Source organism: Chiloscyllium plagiosum, unplaced genomic scaffold (assembly GCF_037043375.1).
Source record: "Chiloscyllium plagiosum isolate Xiang-an unplaced genomic scaffold, Cpla_swu_hap1 HiC_scaffold_6, whole genome shotgun sequence".
In the NCBI taxonomy this organism is placed as follows: domain Eukaryota; kingdom Metazoa; phylum Chordata; class Chondrichthyes; order Orectolobiformes; family Hemiscylliidae; genus Chiloscyllium; species Chiloscyllium plagiosum.
In genome coordinates, this window is record NW_028270144.1 from 70508183 (window position 1) to 70517961 (window position 9779).

Here is a 9779-nt window from a genome sequence, read left to right on the forward strand (position 1 = left end):
TTTTATTTATATCTATCAGCTAGGGCTCCCTGGTTGGCCCAGGCTACCAACCCCAGTCAAGGATCTCATAGTCAATGAGATCCACCTGGCCCTCATTCCAATCACTAAAGCCGTCTGCTAACACTTGCTCAGTGAAGTCATTTTGAAAAAGCTTTACCATTAGGATAATGAAGAGCTACTTTGGTAAAGGAAACCCCAAACTTTCATTGAAAACAATGTTTAAAACAATAGACACTTCAACTGCTTTTAGTTTTAGTATCACAACAACAATCTTAACAACTGTTGGGGCCGCCATGGTTGAAAGCTGCACAAGATGTCTGGTAATAGTTTTTTAAAAAGTTTTTTATTGAGCAAGATTTTTATGCTTTAAAAATTACAAAAAAAAGTCTGAGAGTATAATAACTACTCTACTTTACAAAACAAATAATAAAAAACTACCCATACTACAATTCAATAAATAACTAAACAAAATAAATTAAATTAAATTAAATTACATCACTCAGCACAACCCAACCAAAGCTCCCCATCATCAGGACATTCAGTTAGCATACCAGTGTTTATTTGGGATTCTTCCTCTCAGGGGACCCAGCCCATCGGACCCAGGCCTCGTGGGTATAGCTGACAAGTATAGCTGACAAATCTACTTCTATACAGTTCAGAAATGGCCACCACATCTTATAAAAAAGTTCTGATTTCTGATGCACCATACCTATGGGGAAGTCTAGGGGGAAATGTTCCAGAACTAACCTATGCCATACCGATAGGGACCTTCCAAGATCCAACTCATCAGAATGTTCTTCCTCCACAATATGTAAGAATACTAAACAGCTTCTTTCCATGCTCATCTAAAGAAGGCAAATTTGGCAGGCCCAAGAGAAGAGACCCATTCCTGATGAAGGGCTTTTGCCCAAAATATTGATTTTCTTGCTCCTCGGATGCTGCCTGAACTGCTGTGCTTTTCCAGCACCACACTCTCGACCTCAAGAGAAGAGATACCAGACCTACCTTGACTTCAGTTGCCCAGGATCCCCTCCAAGTTTGTGGGCGGCACGGTGGCACAGTGGTTAGCACTGCTGCCTCGCAGCGCCAGAGACCCGGGTTCAATTCCCGCCTCAGGCGACTGACTGTGTGGAGTTTGCACATTCTCCCCGTGTCTGCGTGGGTTTCCTCCGGGTGCTCTGGTTTCCTCCCACACTCCAAAGATGTGCAAGTCAGGTGAATTGGCCATGCTAAATTGTCCGTAGTGTTAGGTAAAGGGGTAAATGTAGGGGTATGGGTGGGTTACGCTTCGGCGGGTCGGTGTGGACTTGTTGGGCCAAAGGGCCTGTTTCCACACTGTAAGTAATCTAATCTAAAAGTAATCTAATCTAATCTAAAGTTACTTGCTATAGCGCCCCAGCATTTGCAAAGCTTGTGGCATGACCACAAACAATGGGTAAGAGTGCCAATACCTATTTTGCACTGAGGGCACATTGGAGATCCTCCCTTTTTAAATTTTGTAAACTGTTATGGGGCCAAATGGACCTTGTGATGAACCTGTGTTATATTAAAATCGAGATCTTTCTCACGTTCTCCCAAATATCCTCCTATACCTCTGAAGAGGTTTCCACTCCCAATTCTTGCGCCCAGACCCCGCAGAGCTGTTCAATATCTTTTGAGGCACCACCTCAATGATAGATGGTGTTAATCAAGAGAATACCTGTAGTCTGAAGCACTCTCCTTTCCACATCAGACTTATAAGGGTCAACCAACAGTGTGATATTTTTCTGGATAAAGTCCCTGATCTGAAAATAACATAGGAGGTCCCACCTGAGCATTTCATATTTACGGCTCAACTGATCAAAGAACATCATAACCTCCCCCTCAAATAAGTTTCCCAGACAAGAGACTCCTCTGGACGCCCATAACCTAAAACCAGAATCCATCGACCCTGGCCGAAATCCTGGCATTCCTACTCATGGGGGTGAAAAAGGAGGTTTTATATAAACTGCCCTCGCTTTGTCACATCATTCTCCACGTTTTAACCATGTTAATGACAATCGGGTTCTGACAATACTCCGTGACTGCCCTCATCTTATCCATAAATAACAAATTAATAAGGGGATATTTTACTTGGGAGGCCTCAATATCCAGCCATATTAACTTTGGATCCTGACAAGCCTCGTCATTCACAAAGGATAATAGGGAGCCCATTTGATATCACTTAAAATCTGGAAAGTCTAACACCCCCATTCCCAGGAGAAGCTGCAATTTGGCAAGCTTAATGAGAGGCCACCTGCAATGCCAAATAAAAGAAGCAAGCCAACTGTTAAGTCTCTCCAACGTTTGCTTAGGTAATAACAGAGGGAGCAATTGCAATGGAAATAATAAGCGAGGAGGGAAAGTCATTTTAACAAGAATGGTGAGAGGGGCATCCTTGTCAGCTGCATGTACCAATACTGAAATTATCAGACCTTATGCCATTGGTAAGGACTGCTGCCATAGGATCGCTTTATAGCACTTTCATCCATCTGGCAAAGACCCCATCAAGACCAAACTGCCCCAGAACATTAAAAAGATATGGTTATTCCACCCAGTCAAATGCCTTCTCAGCAGTTAGGGAGACTACCAAGCCCAGAATCAACCTCTGCTGGCACATCTGGACCATGTTCCGCACTCTTCTAATGTTATTAGAGGTCCTATGGCCCTTAATAAAACATGTCTGATCCTCCTTTACAATAGAAGGCAACACTTTCTCCAACCTCAGCGCTAGTGTCTTAGATAGAATTTTAAAATCTGAGTTTAGCAGCGAGGTGGGCTTGTATGAAGCACAGTCCTCCAGGGTTTACCCACTCTTGAGAATGAGACAATATTAGTTTCTCTCAAAGAGGGCAGGAGGTAGTCCTGACTCTATGAATAATTGTGCATTTCCAACATTGGTTCAGCGAACATATTCATAAATTCCTTATAAAACTCACACGGAAAGCCATCTGGGCCGGGTTCCTTACCACTTTGGAGCTGCTTTGCCACCTCCTGTACCTCTTGCACTGTCAAGGGAGCATTCAAAAAGGGTGCCAGCTCCAGAGTCATACCTGGGAGGTCCAGGTTCTCAAAGAAGGACTTCATCTTCGCCAACTTGTCCTCGCAGCCTTCTGACCGATAAAGCTTGGAGTAAAATTTCCTAATCACTGCGTTGATCTTTTTGGAATCACAAATAAGAGTACTAGTACCCTCTCTAATAGGTGTAATAGATTTGGGGGTGGGGGGGGGAAGCAAGGTGCTCTTCTTCCTAGCCAAATATGCCAGGTATTTACCCGGCTTATCGCCGTACTCAAATAACCTTTGCTTCACCAAAGACATCTCTCTCTTTGCTGTCTCAGTAACCACAGAGTTCAGAGCAGCCCAAAGAGCTGAGATCCACTGTAACTTCATCACAGATTGCCTGTCAAAGTACGCAGTCTCGGCTGCCTTCAGCTGGGCCTCAAGCATACGCTGCTGCTCTCCCCTCTGTCATTTCTGCCTCGCTGAGTAAGAGATAATTATACCCCTTGCATAGGCCTTGGCAGTCTCCCAGAGCACCAACAGGTTACTGGCTGTACCCAAATTGATATCCAAGAACGTTTTAAACTCCCGCGAAAAGTACTGGATAAACGTACGGTCCGTCAGGAGAAAAGGATCCATGCGCCAATGCCACAAACGTACCCCATTACCCCTGGCCCTAATCTCCAAATACAATGCTGCGTGATCAGAAATGGCTATGTTCCCAATTTTACAGGACACCACTGAATCCAAAAAAAACAATGGAGCAAGAAAGAAATCAATCCTTGTGTAGCACTTGTGCGGATTGGAGAAAAAGATAAAGTCCCTAAATGCTGGGTGAAGGCATCTCCATATATCCACCAATCCCAACTCCCCACATAAGTCCACCAATTGTTTAGATTGTGGGGAGGTGCCCGGGAGACCCCTGGGTATCCTGTCAACTGTGGGATCCATGAGATGATTAAAGTCTCCCCCTATAATCATACGGCGCACTCCAAGGCCACCAACCTGGAAAGTGCATCTGTTAACAATTTAAGGGGGTGTGCCAGGAGGCAGTAAACACTCAGAATACCGTACTCCTCACCATGTATTAAAGCTTTGAGGATCTACCAAAACAGCTAGTAAGGGGAGGGTAAAAGCACCACTTTGCCTGATTTGTGGTGCAGAGCTCAGCAAGGCAGACCTGTTAGATCGCCGCCATCTTGAATCACCCAAAAGTAGCTTTCAGTTAATTTAGAATAGCTTGTTTGGTGTAGTTTGTTTTGAAGTAAATCAGAAGTTAGAACAATTGTAGCTCCATAGACAGAATATATCCAAGGGTTAAGATACTACACATAGACAGACATGCAACTGCAGTCGTTTATGTAGGAAAAACTAGATAAGAGTACCCTGTATGCCAATAGAAAAATTATATACTTAATTAATTTTGAGTCTTGAATGTATCACAACGAGATTTACTTTAGTTAAGATTTCTCGATAATCATAGTTATAGACTTAGAAATTGTTACAGATTTTGACATATAACTTTAAAAAAAAGCCACAATAAGGATTCAACAGATTCCACCAGAAATCATATGAACAAAATAGCTTTATACAGCAAGGGAGGGCGACCCCTTACTGCTGGCAGAGAGGATCAAATTACAGGTACAGAAATTGGCGGTATTGGAATGTGGTTAAATACAGCATGCATTGTGAAAAGCCTCAAGGAGAGAAATAAGAGTATCTGGGAAACATCACGAGATCATGGAAGACCAAGGGTTATCCAGAAACCTTATCCAGAAACCTGTCCATCAGTTGGCTGTGGCAGCGAAGTAGGCAGCTTCCAGGTTCCTGTACATGGGCTCATCCGCTTCATTTGCTTTTTTCTCTTTCCGCCTTTCCCAAACTTAACCGATAAAAAGAGGTCAGTGTTAGAAAGGCAGCTTCAATGGGCTCCGAAACAGTGGCGGTGTCTTCGGAGGCAGCATGGCTACAGAGTTGGCTGGCTTGTGAAGCCTGGAGTGGCAATCTCACTTCCATGTGGAATGCACTCCTGGCAGCGGCATGGTGTGGGCTGGTGTAGTTCAGACTGGGACTCTGGCTGTGGCATGGCATGGGCTGGTGGTGGCATGGTGTGGGCTGGGAAGTCCAGAGCTGGATTTTCGCTTGGTGGCATGGTTTGGGCTGGCGAAGCTCAGAGCAGGACTCTAATGGTGGCATGGCATGGTCTGGGAAGCCCGGAGGGGGCCTGTAGCAGTGGAGAAGGAAAAGTTGGAATGTCTTTAAGTTATTTTTCTTTATTTTTTAGTTTATTATAAGTTACTGTGAATGGCACCTACAATGACAACAGCACATTTTTCACTGTATTTTTTATTGAATACATGTGACAATAAATGATTCAATTCATTCACTGATAATGCAGTCACATGATTAACCTGATTGGATGTGTATGTAATCAATTAATAATATGATTGATCTGTAATTGCTAAAGGTGAGCTGAAAACAATGTATAAAAATATATGTCTTTGCTCACTGAAGAAGATTGAAGAGGTTTCTTCCCACCAGAGTAATTTCAATAAACTCTTTAATTCCAGAAGTGGTTGAGTGATTTATTTGGTCATTCTACCCCAATATTCAACAACTTAAATCAACAAAGAATAAAGCAAGGCAACAAAATGATGGAGTGCAAGGGGATCAAAGTCACATCAGTATCCTTTCAAATCAAGATAATAATCAAAACTTCAAGTGTCTATCAACAATCAGCCAATGTTACAAAATTCACTGGTATAATTCCTTCCACTAGAAAAAATTAAGCTTACAGATCCACTTTATTGACCAGCAAGCTGGCAGACAGAAAAATCACAATTCCAAAGGTTTCAAACAGCTTCCACATTGGACACCAAATCAAATGTAGTCCAGATTAGCACATCTCTTTTCCACACACGGACAATATCAGATCATGTCTTCATTCAACAACAGATCAATGAGAATCAGATGTTATATTTGACAACCTCATAACAGCTTTAGATCACTATTTCACATCAAGATTACGTTAGTAGTGTAAGGTTTACAAATATCTCCAAATCAGATAATTAAGGTTTAATTGTTAAGAGTTAATTGGATATGGCAATAAGAAATCGAAATTGAAGGAAAATACATGGAAAACAGGCTTTGTGTAAAAACAACAGCTGGAGGGTAGCTCCAATGACCTTGGCTCAGAATTGGGAGCAGACTGTTGTGCGAAGACACAGAGGCACCTGGAACTGTTTTGGCACAAAGGAATACAAAGATGGCAATACAACACATGTTATCAGATTCAGAACAGGATAAATACTGGGGACTTTTCCCTGCTCAGGAGACCTTTCACCATCGGACTGGGATTTGCGACATCGAGGCCATGAGAGCAGAGATTGATCTCCCATTGCCAGCTGCTACCCAAGTGGTCCCAACAGGCAGAAGGCAGTTAGATTAGTTAGATTCACTTGTTAAATATGTCTAAAGTTAGGGGGGAGGCAATAATCTAGTGGTATTATCACTAGAAAATTAATCCAGTTTATGTAAGTAATATCCTGGGGACCAATGTTCAAATCCCACCAAGGCAATTAGGGGAATTTGAATCTAATAAAAACCTGGAAGAAAGAGTCTAAGGATGAGCATGAAACCATTGCCAATTGTCAGAAAAACCCAGTAATGTCCTTTTGGGAAGGAAGCTGCCATCCTTACCTGGTCTGGCCTTCATGTGACTCCAGACCATAGCAATGTGGTTGACTTTTAACTCGGCAATTAGGGATGGGCAATAAATGCTGGTCTAGCCAGTGCTTCCATGTCTTGTGAATGAATTTTGAAAATGTAGGCTAAGCTAATAGATTCACTCATTGGTTTGCATATCTCTAAATTAGATGGAGCTAATAAATTTGTTTCCTATTGAAGCATTTTGATCAGACCTTAAAGAACCCATTAGGCACTTCCACCCAAATAATACACCTCATGCCAAAAAGAACTTAAAAACTTATTCAGATTGACAAATGAGATTGAAAAGTAATTAGCCAGTTCACCCTTTCTCAGCCAGCTATGACAACCAATACAAATTTTAAGGCCTGAGGCAGGGGTAATGTTGACAAGTTCATAACAAATGTTAATACTCAATAAACAGGGCTGCACTGGCCACAAAAATAGTTTGAATTAAAAATGATGATAATTCCAATTTTACATATATAACATAGACACAATATATACATATTATATATATAGAAATGTATATAGTTCAGTATCAGAAACAAGTCAGCCAGGTGCTGTAAATGAACAAATAAGGAACTAGTTCATTGCAAACAAAGCTTACTCATGTAAAGTTGCAAGTTTGGGGGGAAAATCTGCATATTTAATTGAAAAGGACAAGCACTCAATGTTGCAGGCTGTAAAATCTGCCACAGCACAAGAAACGGATGCTGACTGAAGTAGAATCTTGATTATCCGAATGAGACGGGCGCGGAGTATATTGTTCGGATAATTGATCATTCGGATAACTGGAAACAAGTGGCAATTTATGAGTGCCGGTCACCTGAACATTTCTCAGTTATCCAGAAATGCATGCCATAATGCTGTTTAACCGATAACTGATCTATCATAAACAAGTGGTAATTTGAGTGCCAGTTATCAAAGATTTCTCAGTTATCTGGCAATGCACGCCATAATGGTGTTTAACTGATAACTAACTGCTGAGTTGCCGAAAGCCATTTTTATGAGACATTGAGATCTTGTTCGGATAATCCGAAATTTGGATAATTGATGGTCGGATAATCAAGGTTCTACTGTATACAAACAGCTCAGTTCAAGATTGTAACAGGACTTCCAGCACCAGGTAGTGATGATGATGGAGAACACTGAACAACGGAGAGAAACAATTTGCCGGGACTGGCTCCAGTGGCAATGATGAGGGATTGCAGCTGGAGCAGATAAACATTTTCTCACTGGAAGAAAGCATTTCTTTGGTGGAAAGAATGGACATGAAGTGGGAACAGACAGACAAAGAGTAGCCAAATGTAATTAGTTCCTTGTTTATCCTTAATTTCCTTTCCTGCTTGTAATGACCTGCTGTTTTTGAAATAAAGAACCCCTGCTTCATGACCTTTGGCACTTCACGTGTCCAAATCCCATTTCACAAAATGAGAGAACATAATGGCAGTGGGATTAATGCAGTGAAACATCTCAAAAAAACTGACACAAGACTAATTGAGAAAAGTGTAATAGCTGTGGGATGACCACATGAGAGAGGGAAATGTCCTGCACACAGAACAACTTACAGAGCTTGTGGAAAGTCAAATCACTGGGAAAAGATATGCAAAATGTGAGACTATAGAAAAGCTGGTAAATGAGCTATTAGAGACAGAACAACAGACAAATGAGAAGAACAAAGAAACAAAATATTTGTACCCTGGAAGATTATGTTGATTTGGAGGACCCAATACATAAAGGAATCATGTAACCCAATGAGTGGTTGGATGTGATGGTTCCTAAAGAAAAGAAAAATTTCACACAATCATTCAGATCAGGAAGAAGGTAAGAGATAAACCTATAACCATAAATCTGAAGCTGAAGCACTGAGTAACATCATTCTGCTCAAATCACACCAGAAAATGTTGCCAGAAATTTTTATCAAAAGTGGTTATACAAGGAAAGATGTGCTGACACTGATCAAGGTCATGCTATCAGCATGCAAAGTAACTGAGATTTAACAGCTGGGAATAATCTAAATCAAAGGCACATAAACAAGAGGATAAGAAAAATAGATTAACTGTATGTTCTACATCACTGAAACGGATGATCTTAATATCCTGGGATTGAGCAGTTGTAAAGAGCTGCATCAGGGCTCAGGAAACATGAGATTAAAAATCTAAGTATAAAGATCTGCACAACTTGTGAGCAAAATTATACACCATAGAAAGCCAGTGAAGTAAAACTATCAAAACTGGATGAAATTAGAGATGAGTTCCACAAAGATGAAGACTCAGCAAGTGATCTGGGATGTTCTAATCAGCTATTGAAGCACAGCCAGGAATGCATCATTACTGGTTAATGATGGATGACAACTTATTAGATGATGATATTTTGCTAGCCGCATTCAGAATAATGATAGTGAAAATGATGCAGGGAGAATTTCTCAAAAAAAATGAAGGCAATGGGAAGAGTAAGCTCTGAGGCAGAGCAGTTGTGTGCTGGATAGATATCATTATAGCCTATCAAAAGAATGGTGTCTACGTAAAACCTCTGCCAGGATTACAAAAATATACAACTGAAAGAGAAGATGATAGTTACTGAACTATCTTCCAGACGAGAATTAAGCTTTGCACAGTCAGGAAGAAGAGATCACATCCAGAATGAGGCACAGAACAAGTGAATATATATTTCAGGGATTTTGGATCAGCGGGGGAATAGAACTGGTAAATCCTTCCTTTTGTCTTTTTAGAAGTTTAAAGTTCAGAAGTCTAGTTAAAAGTTGGTGCATTAGCAGATTCATCTAACTGAGAACTAGTTATTAGTCAATTACCTGAAGCTTAGAATTAGAATTAGGTTTATTGTCGCAAAGTATAGAGGTACAGTGAAATGTGTACAAAGTCACCATGCCCCAGTGCCATCCTAGGTACAAAAACCCAAATTTAAAGAAAAACAATTATCTTAGATACAGAACTAAGACACAAAAGCCAGAATAAAAAAAACAAAAGCAGAAATACAAAAAATGGGCGGGCTTCAGTAGGTTTTTAAAACTATTGAAACTTAACTAGTAT